The sequence below is a fragment of the Sapajus apella genome, unplaced genomic scaffold, assembly GCF_009761245.1.
Source record: "Sapajus apella isolate SASKATOON/1434 unplaced genomic scaffold, GSC_monkey_1.0 scaffold43, whole genome shotgun sequence".
Classification (NCBI taxonomy): Eukaryota; Metazoa; Chordata; class Mammalia; order Primates; family Cebidae; genus Sapajus; species Sapajus apella.
The window spans coordinates 17,605,588-17,621,734 of NW_022436983.1; the positions used below are offsets into that span (position 1 = coordinate 17,605,588).

General features: G+C 48.5%; 1 protein-coding gene across 2 annotated transcripts in view; it reads left to right on the forward strand.

Annotated features, from left to right (window-relative positions):
- Positions 1–202: 202 nt before the first annotated feature.
- Positions 203–16,147, forward strand: part of NCMAP (non-compact myelin associated protein) — a 52,575-nt gene continuing 36,630 nt past the window's right edge. The window contains exon 1 of one of the 2 annotated variants that reach the window (XM_032300832.1): positions 203–265. The gene's annotated coding sequence lies outside the window, so the exon portion shown is untranslated. The remainder of the gene's footprint in view (positions 266–16,147) is intronic. The other variant, XM_032300834.1, reaches the window with a different exon arrangement.

The following is a 16,147-nucleotide window of genomic DNA, read 5'->3' on the forward strand; positions in this document are numbered from 1 at the left end:
TGCCAGAGCCAGTCCCAGAAAGGACCCAGGCGCGGGGACACCACGGGGAGGCGCCGCCACTCCAGTGTGCGGGACCCTGGTGCCCCCGGCGCCGCCCCGGGGCTCCCCGGGATCACCTGCGCGGGGCGGGGCTGGGGGCGGGGCTGGGGGCGGGACCCCCGGGAGGGGGCGGGATCCGAAGGCTGGCAGCGCCCGGCGGCGGCGGGGACCCAGGCAGGGAGCGCGGCGGGGCCGGCGGGAGGCCGAGCGGGGCTCGACAGAGCAGGTAGGAGGCGCCTGGTCGCCGGGGCGCCCGGGGCTACGGGGAGCGAGAAGCGGCCCGGCCCAGGTGCGGTGGCTTCCCGTCCACCTGCCGGCCGCGCTGGGCGAAGGAAAGCCCGGGGGTGGGGACCAGGGGTCCCCGTCTCGCCCCACCTCTGTTGGAGGAAGTGCCTGAGGTCTGCGCGGGAGGCCGTTGGTCCGGGGTGGTGGGGGGGAGGCCGATCATCTCCAGTGCGTTTTGGAGACGAGGTCGTTTCCTTGTCCCTTCCCTACCCAAACCTCTGGCGAGGGGCCGAGGCTCGCTGGAAGAAAGGGGAGTCGACCTTGACCCAGGTTGGAGGTAAAGGGAGCTTTTACTCACTTGGAGCCTTGACCGCCTCATCTGTTAGATGGACACCTTGATGGGTGGGCCCTATGCAGAGGCCCCTTCTGAAGATCTGAGATCCTGTGAGTTGAAAACCCATGGCGGAGAAAACCCGGGGTACTAGTTCAGGTCAGCAAATTCAGCTGCACGTTTGGAGGGGATCGAGGGTCGCTCATCCAACAGCGCTTCCGAGGAAGGATACAGAGGGGATGCAGACACGCCTCCAGTTCTCTGGGTGTCTTTGTGGGAGGAGGAGATGGCTGTGTCAAATATGAAGGCTGGATTAGAGAGACCAAGGAAGGCCTTGAGCCTGAGAGGAAGATTCCGGAAAGCTCCTTGGAGGAGGTGGAATCTTAGTGGGGCGGGGAAAGGATATCCTAGTGGTTAGAGCAGTGCTTTGGTGTCCCTGCTTCTCTCAGCCACGCTGTCCAACAGTCTTAGACAAGTCCATATTTTTCTCTGTGGTTCAGTTTGACGTGCTCCTTAAATGAAACAATTTCTCTGACAGATTAAATCAGATAATTCATAAAGTGCTTAATACAGGGTGGATATCTAATAGGCACTTAATAAACATGAGCTATTAATGTCTGTGAGACTGCAGCTCCTTGGGGGCAGGGATGACGCCTATTTGGTTCACCCTTGTGTCCCCAGCACCAGCATGGTGGCCGGCATGCAGTAGGTCTCAATACATATTTATCCAATGAATGAATGAATGAGTATGAAGTACAATGCTTGGCACAGGTAGTGAATTTACAGATGACTGGTTCTAAGAGGTGGGTGTGGATACCGGAGGCAGTGGTCTAAGTGGATGGAACAGTTATAAGCATAAGCCCAGAACAACAGATTATAGGCACCCCCTCTTATGGTGCATGTGTGTATGTGTGTGTGTGCTTGTGTGAGTGCGTGTGCACACGTGTGTGAGTGTGTGCACATGTGCCCATGTGTGTGCATGCGTGCCTGTGTGTGTGTTGGCGGTGGTAGTAGAAAGTGACAGGTACAGCCGGAGCACCAGGCATGTGACACCCTGGAATCCTGAGTCCCAGTAGCCCGTGGGAGTGGATGTCAATACCTTTCTCATGTCCTCTAAGTAGGGAGAGGGGAGGAAGGGTTTCCTATCAACAACTTATTCCCTGGGCCAGTTCCTGGGCTCCTTATCACCATGTGAACTGTCGCCATTCCTGCCTCGAGCCAGGAAGGAGCTGTGTCCTTGAGGTAGAGCCACTCTAAGCACAGCTAGTTTTAGTTTTGGGACGTCCTGGCAGGCAGCTGCACTGGGTTTCCCTCTCCCTGGGTTGACCAGGAATAGGTGAGAAGCAAAGGTCTAAAGTGGAGGTGGAGGCTGCAGGAGTACAACAGCCGGCAGGCGTGGGACCCCTGAGAGGCCAAGTTCAAGCTTCTCCTGTAGCGCCTTCCATAGTTGCCAGCAACCCTTGGTTAATATCTGGGTTTTGCCCTAAGCTCTAGCAACACAGGGAGCAAGCCTGCCTTGCTTCTCACTGTGTCCCCACCTAGCATGGCATCTGGCTCACAGGAGGGGCTCAAGGAATCTTTTGTGGAATACATCAGCCCAGGCTGAGGACAGGGCTCTTGGCTTTGAGAGAGGAGATTCTGATGAAACTGACCATGAGCTTTTTGTTTCATTGTGCGGTCCCCACCCGTCCCCATCCCCTCTCTCACATTTGGTACCTCCACCCTCTCTCCTACCATCATCAATGCCTTTTCTCAGAGAAGGATCTAGTGCTAGACATTTACACCTGAGGGGGAGGACTCACACTATGTCACTGCCCTGGGGCTCCCAGTGCAGAAAGTGACATCCAAGCTGACCCCCATCCTGCTGCTCCTGGGACACGGGGTCATGGTGTGTTAGAGGTGACAGAATCTCTACAGGTAGTGGAACGCACCCTCACTCTCAGGGTTTGCAAACCAGGGTCTGGACATACCGTTCAGGGTCACGTAGAGTTGGGGGAGACCATCGTCTCCTAATTCCAAGTGCTTTCGAGACCCAGTAAGCGGTGAAATTCCCTGGGAATTGTGAATGCAGCAGCACTTCCCTTTATTTTTCAGTCCTCCAATAAATTGGGATGAAAGATTAAAAAGAAAAAGAAAGGTAAAGAGGATTTTAAGTTGCCCAATAAACTCTTTTAATTTCTTAAAAACAAACAAAAAAAAACCCACATGTATAATGAAAAGAAAAATCCAAAATTACATCTATTCACCTGACTTTTAAAAAGGTATATATTTGGGCCGGGCGCGGTGGCTCAAGCCTATAATCCCAGCACTTTGGGAGGCCGAGGCGGGTGGATCACGTGGTCAAGAGATCAAGACCATCCTGGTCAACACGGTGAAACCCCGTCTCTACTAAAAATACAAAAAATTAGCTGGGCATGGTGGCACGTGCCTGTAATCCCAGCCACTCAGGAGGCTGAGGCAGGAGAATTGCCTGAACCCAGGAGGCGGAGGTTGCGGTGAGCCGAGATCATGCCATTGCACTCCAGCCTGGGTAACAAGAGCGAAACTCCGTCCCAAAGAAAAAAAAAAAAAAAAGAGAAAAGGTATATATTTGATATTGAAGAGAAATGTCCAAAACAGAACTTCTGTAACTTGGGCTAAACCTGTTGCTGGCCAGAAGTGCCTGTGTTGAGATGTCCACTTGGCATGCTGCTGTCCAGGGGCCTCTGAAGTCAGCCCAGAAGCAGCGGCCAGTTTGTTTCTCTTGGATAACTTCCAAGCTCTGTACTATTTCCCTTATCGGTTTTCCCATCTCCATCCAGCCAGCCTCCTGAGGCAGTCGTTGGCATCTTGGCCCCTGGAGTCCCACTCTTTGCTTTGGGACCTAGCAGGATGGATTTCTTGCTGGTTACACTGAAATGAATTCATAATCAGAAGTATAGATGCTAGGTGGGCAAGAGGAGGCAGGAAGAAGGAAGGGGAATGCGCCCCCCAAAAAAGAGCCAGCAGTGAGTCTCTGTGGATTCCTGAGCAGGGCAGGGGTGTAGGTGAAGCTGAGGGGGTGGAGCCAGAGCCTGAGCTGGACGGTGGGGCTGGACCTTCTCATGTGGTTTGAAATTCCCCAGGATAGTGGCTGCAGTTTAGCCTAAGGAAGGAACAGAGGGCGTGCCAAACTCTGAGACAGAGAGCCCGTTCTCCAGCTGGATTCAGGCCTGTCCTGAGGGGCCTCCTGCCTGGGCTGGACACACCTGAACTGTGGGGGCCCTCATGGCGCTGGTACCTGCTTGGGGCCTCTAGGCTTGGAAGGCTTAGTTCCAAGTAACAGCCCTGAGGAAGCGGAGAAGAGCAGGGCATTAACCCCTCTGCTCTGCCTCAAGCCACATCACCTCCCTGAACCTCAGTTTCTGAATTTAACCAGAGACGATAGTAGCCTCTGCAATCACTTATTAAGAATTTGTTTCCCGGCCAAGTGTAGTGGCTCATGCCTGTAATCCCAGCACTTTGGGAGACTGAGGCAGGAGAATTGCTTGAGCCCAGGAGTTTGAGCCCAGCCTAGGAAACATAGTGAGATCCCATCTCTATAAGAAAATTTTAAAAGAATTTGTGACTGGGCACGGTGGCTGACACCTGTAATCCCAGCACTTTGGGAGGCCGAGGCAGGTGGACCACCTAAGGTCAGGAGATCGAGACCATCCTGACCAAAATGGCAAAACCCCATCTCTACTAAAAATACAAAAATTACCTGGGTGTGGTGGTGAATGCCTGTAATCCCAGTTACTTACTCAGGAGGCTGAGGCAGGAGAATCGATTGAACTTGGGAGGTGGAGGTTGCAGTAAGCCAAGATCACGCCACTGCACTTCAGCCTGGGCAACAAGAGCAAAATTTCGTCTCAAAAAAAAGAAAAGAAAAGAAAGAAAAAAACAAAACAAAAAAACCACAAGAATTTGTTTCCCTTTGCCTCTGAAGAAACTTGTGTCTGGGAAGCTAACTTTTGGGGTAAACAACTCAGGATTTAAAAGTTCCTCCCACGGTTCTGTCATCGTTGGTTCATACACTCGTTCGTACATTCAGCGCACCTCTTCGGTGCTTGCTAACACCTGCACTGGGAATCCAGAAAGAGCTCTTTTTGCTGCCTGTCTGGTTTCTTGCAGACCGGAGCACAGTAGCCTCGCTTTGAAGTTTTGATCTGTTCCTCCACGGGGCGTATTTCCTCAGTCTGTCGTGCAATAAAAAAACAAATGTGGGCCTGGAGTGTGCCTCACACCTATAATCCCAGCACTTCAGCAGGCCAAAGCAGGAGGATTACTTGAGCCCAAGAGTTTGAGACCAGTCTGGGCAATATAGGGAGACTCTGTCTCTACGATTAACAAAATCTTTAGCAGGCGTGGCGGTGTGCACCTGTAGTCCCAGCTACTGGGGAAGCTGAGGTGAGAGGATCACATGAGCCCAGGAGGTTGAGGCTGTTATGAGCCGTGATGGCACCACTGCACTCCATCCTGGGTGACAGAGCAAGACCCTACCTCGTAGAAAAAAAACAGCAATTGTGTGACTTTTCCCATCACTGCTGCGCCCAACCCCATGACCCTCCTGGTGGTTTCCTAAGGTTTCAACTTGCAGTTGGTAGAGGAAGATAAATGGTTAACTTGCTCGTTGAGAGCTTCTTAGGTACCCACATAGTGCTGAATGCAATGGAGCCCTGGCCCTTTAACATCCCCAGAGATGAGTATTATTGTTCCATGGTGCCCTTGGGATGCCTTCTCACTTCCCTGAGCCTGGGGCAATTTTGCCTTTATGGGCCACATGCTCCATATGGAATATTTAAAATTGTCTGGGCACAGTGGCTCATGCCTGTAATCCCAGCATTTTGGGAGGCCAAGGTGGGAAGATCTCCTGAGGTCAGGAGTTCGAGACCAGCCTGGCCAACATGGTGAAACCTCATCTCTACTAAAAATACAAAAATTAGCCGGGCATGGTGGTGGGCACCTGTAATCCCAGTTACTCAGGAGGCTGAGGCGGGAGAATTGCTTGAATGGGGAAGGCAGAGGTTGCAGGGAGCTAAGATCCCGCCATTGTACTCCAGCCTGGGTGACAAGAGTGAAACTTTCAAAAAAAAGAAAAAGAAATATTTACAATTATATTTATGACTGCATGGGTATATCAAAACATCTTCTTCAACCTGAAAGTCACTTTTTCCTCTGGATTTTAAAAGAAATGAAAACATTTTTTGTGGGACCCTAAAAGTACTCTGGGCATCATGCCACCTGCACCTAATGGAGATATGGGGCCTCCAGCCAACAAGCAAAGGGACAAAACTCCCGCCAGGCCCATCGCTGAGGAAGCTCTAACCTCACGGTACTGACTTGAGCAAGAAAGAAGGAAGGGAGGGATGAAGAACTGGAGAAGGGGACCAGTTATCTAAAATCTTAACACTTTTAATGATATTAATAGTCCTTCCTGGAAAGTGAAGCTTAGTTTGTTGGTTAGTTTGTTTCTTTGCCTTGCTGCTTTTTACTTAAACTTTTTAAGAGCCACACCTACTCAATCCCCTTTCTTTGAATGTTCTATCTCCTAAGGGTAGATGATTTGCCCAGAGGATGAAAAGCCAATTCATTTATCTTTTTTTTTCTTTGAGACAGAGTCTTGCTCTGTCACCCAAGCTGGAGTGCCGTGTCACTGTCTCAGCTCACTGCAACATCTGCTTCCCAGGTTCAAGCGATTCTCCTGTGTCAGCCTCCTGAGTAGCTGAGATTACAGGTGTGTGCCAGCACGTGGCTAATTTTTGTATTTTTAGTAGAGACAGGGTTTTACTATATTGATCAGGCTGGTCTCGAACTCCTGACCTCATGATCTGCCCGCCTTGGCCTCCCAAAGTGCTGGGATTACAGGCGTGAGCCACTGCATACAGCCCCATTTATCTTTTTTCTAAGCAGCTCCAAGTTCCTACCTAATCCCCAGTAACAGCATCATTAGCCACGATAATAACAATAAGTAACATTTTTGAGAGCTTTCAGCATGCCAGGCTTTCTACGAATCACTTCCCAGCCTTGTCTTCTGAAAGCCCCAGGAACTCTATAAATGAGTGCTATTATCATCTCCATCTTGCAGATGAAGAAACTGAGGCTTGGAAAGATGAAGTGAATTGCCCAGCTGGCAGTGCCAAGATGGACCCATGTCTGTTAGTTTGTTGCAGAGTGTAACCTCCCTGAGGGTGAGGACTGTGCCCTGCTCCCACCATCTCCTTATCACCCGACACATGCCTGCCACATACCAGCCCTCCATGTGAAATGAATGAATGTTGGACAGACCCCAGAGCCTGAACTCTTACCCATTCCACTGTCCTGCCCTTCAGGGAAACTTGCCCACTTTGTGTCCCCTGCTCTTTGTCTTGAAACAACCACTGCCTGTCACTTTAGTGCAGATATTGGCAGCTACAGCCTGGGTGGGCTAGGACAGCTCAAAGCCCTGCTGGAGTGAGGAATTATAAAAGTAGGCAAGGGATCAGGCATTGATTCTCCCACTAATGCCCCTACAGTCCCACCCCCACCCTCAGCTAGGGAATCTCCCAAGCAGAATCTATCTCCTGCTGAGCCTGCTTCTCTCTGGGAACTAACTTAAAAATGAAGCTGGCAGAGTGCCAGGCAGAAGTGCCAAGGATGCTCGCATGGCTTCCTGCCCTGGGGCTCATCCCTTCCCTCTCCTTATGCCCTTTCTCCAGGGAACATTACCAGACAGAGAGCTGGCATCCCCTGGGGACTGTGAACTCACCTCCCAAACAATAAGACACTTGAGAAGTGCAGCTACTACGAAAGAAAGAGAAATCAACCACATACGCCATTCAAAGCGGCACTCTTGAAGCAGATGGACCAAGATTTTAAAGTAAAGCATGATGATACTTCAGGAGATAAAGGAAGAAATTCATGAAATAATGCAAGAACAAGAAGTCACAGGTGCTTCCCTTTCTCAGCATCACTGAAGCAACAGTGGCCAAAATGAAATTCAGTGACTTCTGAAAGTCAAGAAATCTTTGTGATTCTCACAAGAACCATAAGCGGTATTTTTATTTTTTTATTTTTTTTATTTTTTATTTATTTTTTTGGAGATGGAGTCTTGCTCCGTCGCCCAGGCTGGAGTACAGTGGCACAACCTTGGCTCACCGCAACCTCTGTCTCCTGGGTTCCAGCAGTTCTCCTGCCTCAGCCTCCCGAGTAGCTGGGACTATAGCATGTGCCACCATCTGTGGCCAATTTTTGTATTTTTAGTAGAGATGGGGTTTCACCATATTGGTCAGCCTGGTCTTAAACTCCTGACTTCAGGTGATCCACCTGCCTTGGCCTTTGAAAATGCTGGGATTATAGGTGTGAGCCACAGCACCCGGCCCACAAGCAGTATTTTAATGTGCTTTCCCATATTTACAGGAAGATTATGTCTTCTCCTTTTTCCAAAGAGCTGAGACAGAAATATAATGTTCCATCCATGCCCATCTGAAAGGAGGAAGAAGCTCAGTTTGCACAAGGACACTATCAAGGTTGGCAAATTAGCAAAGTGATCCAAGTTTATGGGAAGAAATATGTTATCTACACTGGACATGTGCAGGGGAGAAGGCTGGCCATTTGCCCTAGCAGGGCACTTAACCCTGAACAAAGACTACAGAAAGATCCCTGAGCAGAAAGCTAAATCTCACCAAGTGGGAACGGAAAAGGGTAAATATAAGGAAAACGCATTTGAGAAGATGTAGGAATAAAGTAATCTTACATACAGCTTTCATTAAAAAAAACTGCAATGAACAGAAAAAAAAAAAGAAGAGAGAACCAAGCCAAAACATTTAGCTATGAAAAATTTAAGATTTAAAATAAAAGACATAATAGATGGCCTGAATATCAGGATGGATACAACTGAAGAATTTGCAAGTAGATAGGATGATCAGATTGATAATTATCCCCAAAAGCAACAGGCAAAGAAACACAGACAACAAATAGTAAAGAAAAGCTGAGAGACCAGGCGCGCTGGCTCACACCTGTAATCCCAGCCCTTGGGAGGCTGAGGCACATGGATCATTTGAGGTCAGGAGTTCGAGACCAGCCTGGCAAACATGGTGAAAGCCCATCTCTACTAAAAATACAAAAATTGGCCAGGTGTGATGACAGGCACCTGTAATGCCAGCTACTTGGGAAGCTGAGGCAGGAGAATCCTTGAACCTGGGAGGCAGAGGTTGCAGTGACCTGAAATCATGCCACTGCACGGCAGCCTGGGCAACAGAGTGAGATGGTCTCAAAAAAAAAAAAAGCTGAGAGAGATGGAGAGTGCAGACAAGGAAATAAATAATTGAAGAAATAATGGAAATTTAAATATTCCAAATTATTTTTTTAAATGAAAGGTCTCATAGAGTACCCAATAGTAAAGAATAAGGGAAAATTCACACATAGGTATCATGGCAAAAATAAGAATATGAAAGACCAGTAAGAAGAGCAGGGAGAAATAACAGATGATGTACAAAGGAACAAGAATCAGGCTGGCATCATACTTCTCAACAGCAATACCCGATAAAGGAAGTCAAAGAAGTGATGTCATTAATAATTTTAAAAAAAGAACTCTTTCAATCCAGAATTTTAAAGCCAGCCAATTTTTCATTCAAACATGAGGTCATAATAAAAATATGCTTAGGCAAATAAAGCCTTAGAAGGTGGAATACACAAAGACCCACATTGAAAATACTCTTGCAGGAAATAAATAATAAAAGAAATGTTCAGGAGATGCTGCAAGAGCTGGGGAAGTCAGGCTTCAGTGCAAGAAATAGAAACAGTACTGGGCATTTTAGGCAGAAGTGGATTTTATACACCTAGTTTTGTTTTTTTTGATATCGGAAATGCTAGAGGCTCCCAAAATGCTGCAGAGCTGGCCAGACTGGGGAGCTACAGCATCTACCATAACCAGTAAAGTGGAGGAACCTCAAGGCTGCTCTGAAGATTGAAGCTGAACTTGACAGGGAAATGTTGAATTCAAGGACATATACATCCTGGATCCAGGGACCTGGAAACTGAAACACTGTAACTACCCAGATATTGGAACCCAGAGTCTGGGTACCAGCGTCACTGCAACACTTGTTCATCTTTTCAACAAGGAGTGAGCCCTGGGGGCTTGGACAGTTTGGGAGGTGACACTGTCCAGCTAGAATTTAATGACACTGATCTAGTTTATCTAATTTATGTCATTGTTACCTTCGATTAATGGCAAGTGACACTGGTTTTCCATTTTTAGAAATGATAGAAGATTGTGTGTGTGTGTGTGTGTGTGTGTGTGTGTGTGTGTGTGTGTGTGTGTTGAGACAGAATCTCACTCTGTCACCCAGGCTGGAGTGCAGTGGTATGATCATGGCTCACTGCAACCTCCACCTCCTGGCTCAATCAATCCACCCACCTCAGCCTCTCAAGTAGCTGAGACCACAGGTGTGCACAAACATGCCTGGCTAATTTTTTTTTTTTTTTTGGTAGAGATGGCGTCTCAGTATGTTGCCCAGTGATAACGGTTAGGCTTTGCATCCCCACCCAAATTTCATCTTGAATTGTAATCCCCTTAATCCCCACTTGTCAAGGGAGAGACCGGGTGGAGGTAATTGAATCATTGTGGTAATTTCCCCCATGCTGTTCTCATGACAGTGAGTGAGTTCTCACCAGATCTGATGGTTTTATAAGGGGCTCTTCCCCCTTCGCGCGGCACTTCTCCCACCTGCTGCCTTGTGAAGAAGTCCCTTTGCTTCCCCTTCTCATTCCTCCATGATTGTAAGTTTCCTGAGGCCTCCACAGCCATGCTGGACTTGGGAGTCAGTTAAACCTCTTTCCTTTATAAATTACCCAGTCTTGGGCAGTTCTTTATAGCAGTGTGAAAATGGACTAACACTCCCAGGCTGGTCTCTAACTCCTGGGCTCAAGATCCTTCCACTTCAGCCGCTCAAAATGCTGGGTATGGCTATTTCTGACATAGTCTAGTGGTCTAAGCAGTCACAGGGCCCACCCAGGTTGAAGAGAGTGGTGAAATGGACTCTGCCTCTTTGTGTGGGCAGTGTTTGGGTCACACGGCAGGAGAGAATGTGGCACGGGAGATATTATGAGGCTGTCTTTGGAAACTGCAATTTGCATAGCTGGGAAGCACTGGTGAGTTTTGGAGGCAGGAAGTTGCCCATTCTGCCTTGTGGGGGAAGGGAGAAGGAGACAGGTACTGGTGGAATAAGACGGAGGCAAGTTCATGGAAGACCTTGATTGCCACAACAGATAATTAGAACTTTATTCTGTAGCAGGTGGGAAATGATCCTTGATATTGGAACAATGGAGAAGCCACGCAGAAAGCAAAGGTCTATAATTCCGATTCCTCAGCAAGTGGCTCCCCAGGGAAGAGGCTGGAGGCTTCTATTCCTTCACTGTAACATATTCCAGCCCCACAGTGGCATAAGAAACACACCGCTGGAATCTACTAAGCATTTATGATACAATTGTTGTATGCTGGGTACGAGGCCAGGCCAGGCACTGCGGAGGTGCATCTGTGATTCATGAACCTGAATCCTGGAAATTCCAGTCCACAGTTTCTAGATCCCCTCTTGGATGCTTCATGGCCCAAAAACCCTTTGCTGGGACAAATATCTCAGTTTTTGACTAGAAAAATAGCCAAGTCCAAGCAATGTAAAAGTACCAAGGAGGCTATGACTAGTCCCTTGAGTCTTCAAGGAGCTGAGGGGGCTGTGATGGCCCAGGCCCCGAGCTCAGGGAGTCAGACCCCAGAGAGTTAAGTGTATGTTTGAAGCCAACCTATCCTCAGATACCTGCTGAAGTCTGTTTCCTCCATGCAGCCTATATGCACGCATGCATTCACTCATTTATTCATTCAAGTGCCTTCTAAATGGCAGGCCTCATGGTGTGTGCTGGCAGGATAGCCATAACTAAGGCAGATCTGTCCCCAGGAAGCACCTAGAATAGAAGGAAGCCAGAACTGGCTACTGATGCCAACACTTTCATGGGGTAAGTGCTGTAACTAAGACACCTATGAGATGCTGTGAAGATTCTCAGAGGAGCCTGGCCTCCCTGAGATAGGAGGAGAAGCTTTGGGCAGGTCTTGGAGAGAAAGGAAACTGACGTTATCAGTTCCCACTACGGCCCAGACATTCTGTTTGGGGATAGTGTGTACTGCTAAGCGACTTACGCGCACAAAACCCTTCACAGGCCTCTCTATAAGGTATGGCTAAGTGATTGACACTTACTATTAACAATTATCATCTCCTTTGTGTATCGCAACAAGGAACTAGAGAGGAGTTGCGGAACCTCCTTTACAGTTGAGGGAACAGGCTTGGAGGCTAAGTCGTGAGCTGGGGGACACAAGTGAACTGGAATTCAACCCCCAGTTTAATTCTAAAGCCCGTATCTCTGTCTACTCTACCACCTTTCTCGTTCATGGAGGAGGGAAGGAGTGGAGGACATTTCCAGAGAGGGGACACATCTTGGGGAAAACTCAGTAGTCTCAAGGAGCCAGGGTGTGAAGTATGTGGGTGCCCAGATGGGGTGGGAGAGGTGGCAGGAGAGAGGCGACGGGGGCTGAATACCAGGTAGGGCAGGAAAATGGGCTTGATTCTGTTCATAGGGAGAATTGACTGAGGGTTCTGTGACACCCTGGCCACACTAGAATCTCTCCTTCCGGGTCACACTCCCACGACTGCTTGTCACCTAATTAGGCACCAGCTTCCAGGCAGGGCTGCGCCTGGAACACGGGGCAACTCGCAGCCCAGAGCTTCCTCCTTGTCATGGCCTCCTTCTCAGGCTGTGGTGTTTGCTCAGAATCTGAGCCCCGAGGCAGAGAGCAGAGAAATATTTATTCATGTCCCTGCCAACCCTGCCTCCTGGAGGCCCCCGGGGCACCTCACGGAGAAGCTGAGTTACATAAATCGGAGTTGACACAGCAGCAAAGAGAAGGAAACAAGTCCTCGTTATTCCTTTTTCTCCATCTTAGGCACATTCAGGAACTGGATGGCTTGACATTCCCCTCTCTTCTTCCTCCCTCACCTTACTGGCCTGGGGTCCCTGGGGACCTTGGTGGTGCTAGATACATTGCTGATTTTCACTTCAATTCTGGTGTGACTGGGTGTTTGAGGAGATCTTCTTAGAGGCGGAGGAGGGGAAAGAAGGAAATATATGAAAGGGCTGCTTTGTGCCAAGCACTGCCAGAGGCTTTATATTTATTATTATTATTATTATTAAACAGCAACCCCATGAAGAGGGTCCTGTTCTTACCTCCGCTTTACAGAAAAGGAGATGTAGGCACAGAGAGGTGAAGTAAGTTCCTGAAGGTCACCCAGCCGAGCCAGGTCAGTCTGGCTCTGATCACTACCGGTTCATATTCAAACCTCTCAGACTGAGTCCATAACATAGGGATCCTTGTTGTTGTTGTTAGAGATGGGGGTCTCATTATATTGCCCAGGCTGGACTCAAACTCCTGGGCTCAAGAGATCCTCCTGCCTCAGCCTCCAAGTAGCTCCGAATAAGCCTTCCAAGTAGCTAGGACTACAGGTGTGTGTTACCATACCCAGCTCATAGCGTAGGGGTTCTTGAGAGCCCACTGTGTGCTAGTTTCTTACTGCGGAGGAAGTTCTTCTACAGTTTAATTTCCGGTGTATATTTTTTTCTTTTGGAGACAGAGTCTCAATCTGTCGACAAGGCTGGAGTGCAATAGTGAGAGCTTGGCTCACTGCAACCTCTGGGTTCAAACGATTCTCCTGCCTCAGCCTCCCCAGTAGCTGGCATCTGCCACCATGCCCGGCTGATTTCTGTATCTTCAGTAGAGATGCGGTTTCACCATGTTGGTCAGGCTGGTCTCAAACTCCTGGACCTCAGGTGATCCACCCGCCTCGGCCTCCCTAAGTGCGGGATTACAGGCATGAGCCACCATGCCTGGCCCCAGTGTATTCCTTGAGTCTCGGCTCCACTCCGGCCCTCCCTGGGCACTAGACTTCACTGCGCTGAGACCGTCACTCTCCCACCCACTCACCGAATCTTACGCTTTCCTTCCCTAATGTGCCCATTCCCACCCCCTACTCCCTAGACTTCACTTCCCTTGTTCTTCCCAGCTAGACTGGCATTCTTCCCTTCCCACCTCAGAAAGTCCCAGTAAAATAATAATAATAACCATGTTCATTGATTGAGCAGCAGCAGTAAAGTGAAGTGGTCAAAAGCATGAACTCTGGTGTACTTGAACTAAGTTCCACCTCGCTCTGCCGCTTTCACTGGCTATGTGACCTCAGGATACTTTGTCTCTCTGGGCCTCAGTTTCTCTACCTATAAAATGGAGATAACAATGCCTACCTCCTAGAGCTGCCATGGAATGAAATTAGTTATACAAATAAAAATTTAAACTACACAAATAAAAACTTATTTATAAAGTTTTTAGAAAAGTGCTTGGCACATAATAAGTGTTCATTAAATGCTCCTCTTATCTTCAAGCCCTCAATACATGGAGCAGACTCTGAAGTCAGATTCTCTGGGGTCATGTCCTTCCTTAGTTGGTGACCTTTAACAGGTTAGTTAACATCCTTGGGCCTCAGTTTCCTCACTTAAAAAATTTTTTTGAGGCAGGGTCTTGCTCTGTGACCCAGGCTGGAGTGCAGTGGCACAATCACTGCTCACTGAGACCTTGAACTCCTGGTCTCAAGTGATCCTCCCACGTCAACCTCTAGCTGGGACTGCAGGTGTGAGCCACCACACCTGGCTAATTTGTGTGTGTGTGTGTGTGTGTGTGTAGAGACAGGGTCTCCCTATGTTGCCTAGTCTGCTCTTGAACTCCTGAGCTCAAGCAGTCTGCCCACCTTGGACTCACAAACTGCTGGGATTACAGGCATAAGTCACCGTGCCCAGCCTAGAAATTTTAACAAACAGTATACTTTTTGCTTAGAGTGGAGAGGCAATCAAACACACAAAGTTAGACCCTGTCTCTCCAAAAAAAATATTTTAAAATTAGCCAAGTGCAGTGGCATGCCCCTGTAGTCCCAGCTGCTTGGGAGGTTTAGATGGGACAATCCCTTAAGCTGGGGAAGTCAAGACTGAAGTAAGCCATGACTGCGCCACTGCACTCCAGCCTGGGCAATGGAGCAAGACCTTATCTCAAAAAATAAATGCATAGATAAATAAACAAATAAACAAGCATAAAGTACTTAGCAGGGGGCTTGGCACTTGGAACTAAATACGTACAACCTATTATTGTATTCCTGGGATTCAGATCCAGGTCATTCTGACTCCACAGCCGCAGAGTTTAATGACGACATGGTGCCACTCAAATTCCACTGTTCCAGGTGGCCTGCCCTCCCCCGGCCCCTGCCCGGCACCCTCAGCCCCTTAGCTCACGGCACCTGTGTGTTAGTGTCACCTCTGCCTCCTGGGGTTGCAGAACACACATGGGGGAAAGGCACATGCCGGACGTCCTGTGCCCAATCCTTGCTCAGTGCCACTGTCTCTAGCTCATAATATATGATTGATGAATGTCTCCTGAATGAATGGATTAATTAATGTACCAACAAATGAATGAGTTGGTATTGGTAGGAGTTGGCTGTGGGTGGCGGACACTTACCACTCAGTCATAACTGCTCCTTCTGGGTCCCTCGTCTGTGCCCACAGTGGGCATGGGCTTCATGTTCACAGTCGCGTTGGATCCTCATCAAACCCCATTCTCCTTCACACCCAGGGACACTGAGACTTATCTTGGAGTTCTCAGCATCCTTGGGCATAAAGCAAAGAGAGAAGGATGGAGTTTGATTTGGTGTTGTCCAATATAATGTGAGCCATATATGTAATTATGAATGTCCTGGTAGCCACATTAAAAAAGTAAAAGGAGGGCTGGGCACGGTGGCTCATGCCTGTAATCCCAGCACTTTGGGAGGCTGAGGCAGGTGGATCACGAGGTTAGGAGTTTGAGACCAGCCTGGTAAACATGGTGAAACCCTGTCTCTACTAAAAATACAAAAAAATTATCCAGGTGTGGTGGTGCGCATCTGTAGTTTCAGCTACTCAGGAGGTTGAGGCAGAAGAATCGCTTCAACCCAGGAGGTGGAGGTTGCAGTCAGCAGAGATTGCGCCATTGTACTCTAGCCTGAGTGACAGAGCAAGACTTTGTCTCAAAAAATAAAAAGAAATGGGCTAAATTTTGATATTTTATATAACCGAGTACATTCCAAATATGAGCATTTCCACATGTAATCAATAGAAAAAATATATATGGCATAAGCCACCATGCCTGGCAGAAAAAAACTGTGAATGAGCTGTTTTACATCCTTTTATTTTGTCCTAAGTCTTTGTAATCCCATGGGCATTTTGCACTTAAAATGCATTGTAGCAGCAGCTACATTTCAGAGGTTCAAATAGCCACATGTAGCGAGGGACCATCATGCTGGATAGCACAGATCTGGATGCTGGCGGGTGGTGGAAGCCTGGCTGAGGATTGGGACGTCGTTCACCTTAGCTGATGAGCAGCAGTCCAAGGCCGGGGCAGTGGTGAGCATGGTCAGATGTATTTCTAGAAAGTCCTCTGGGGTGGCTGTGTAGCTGATG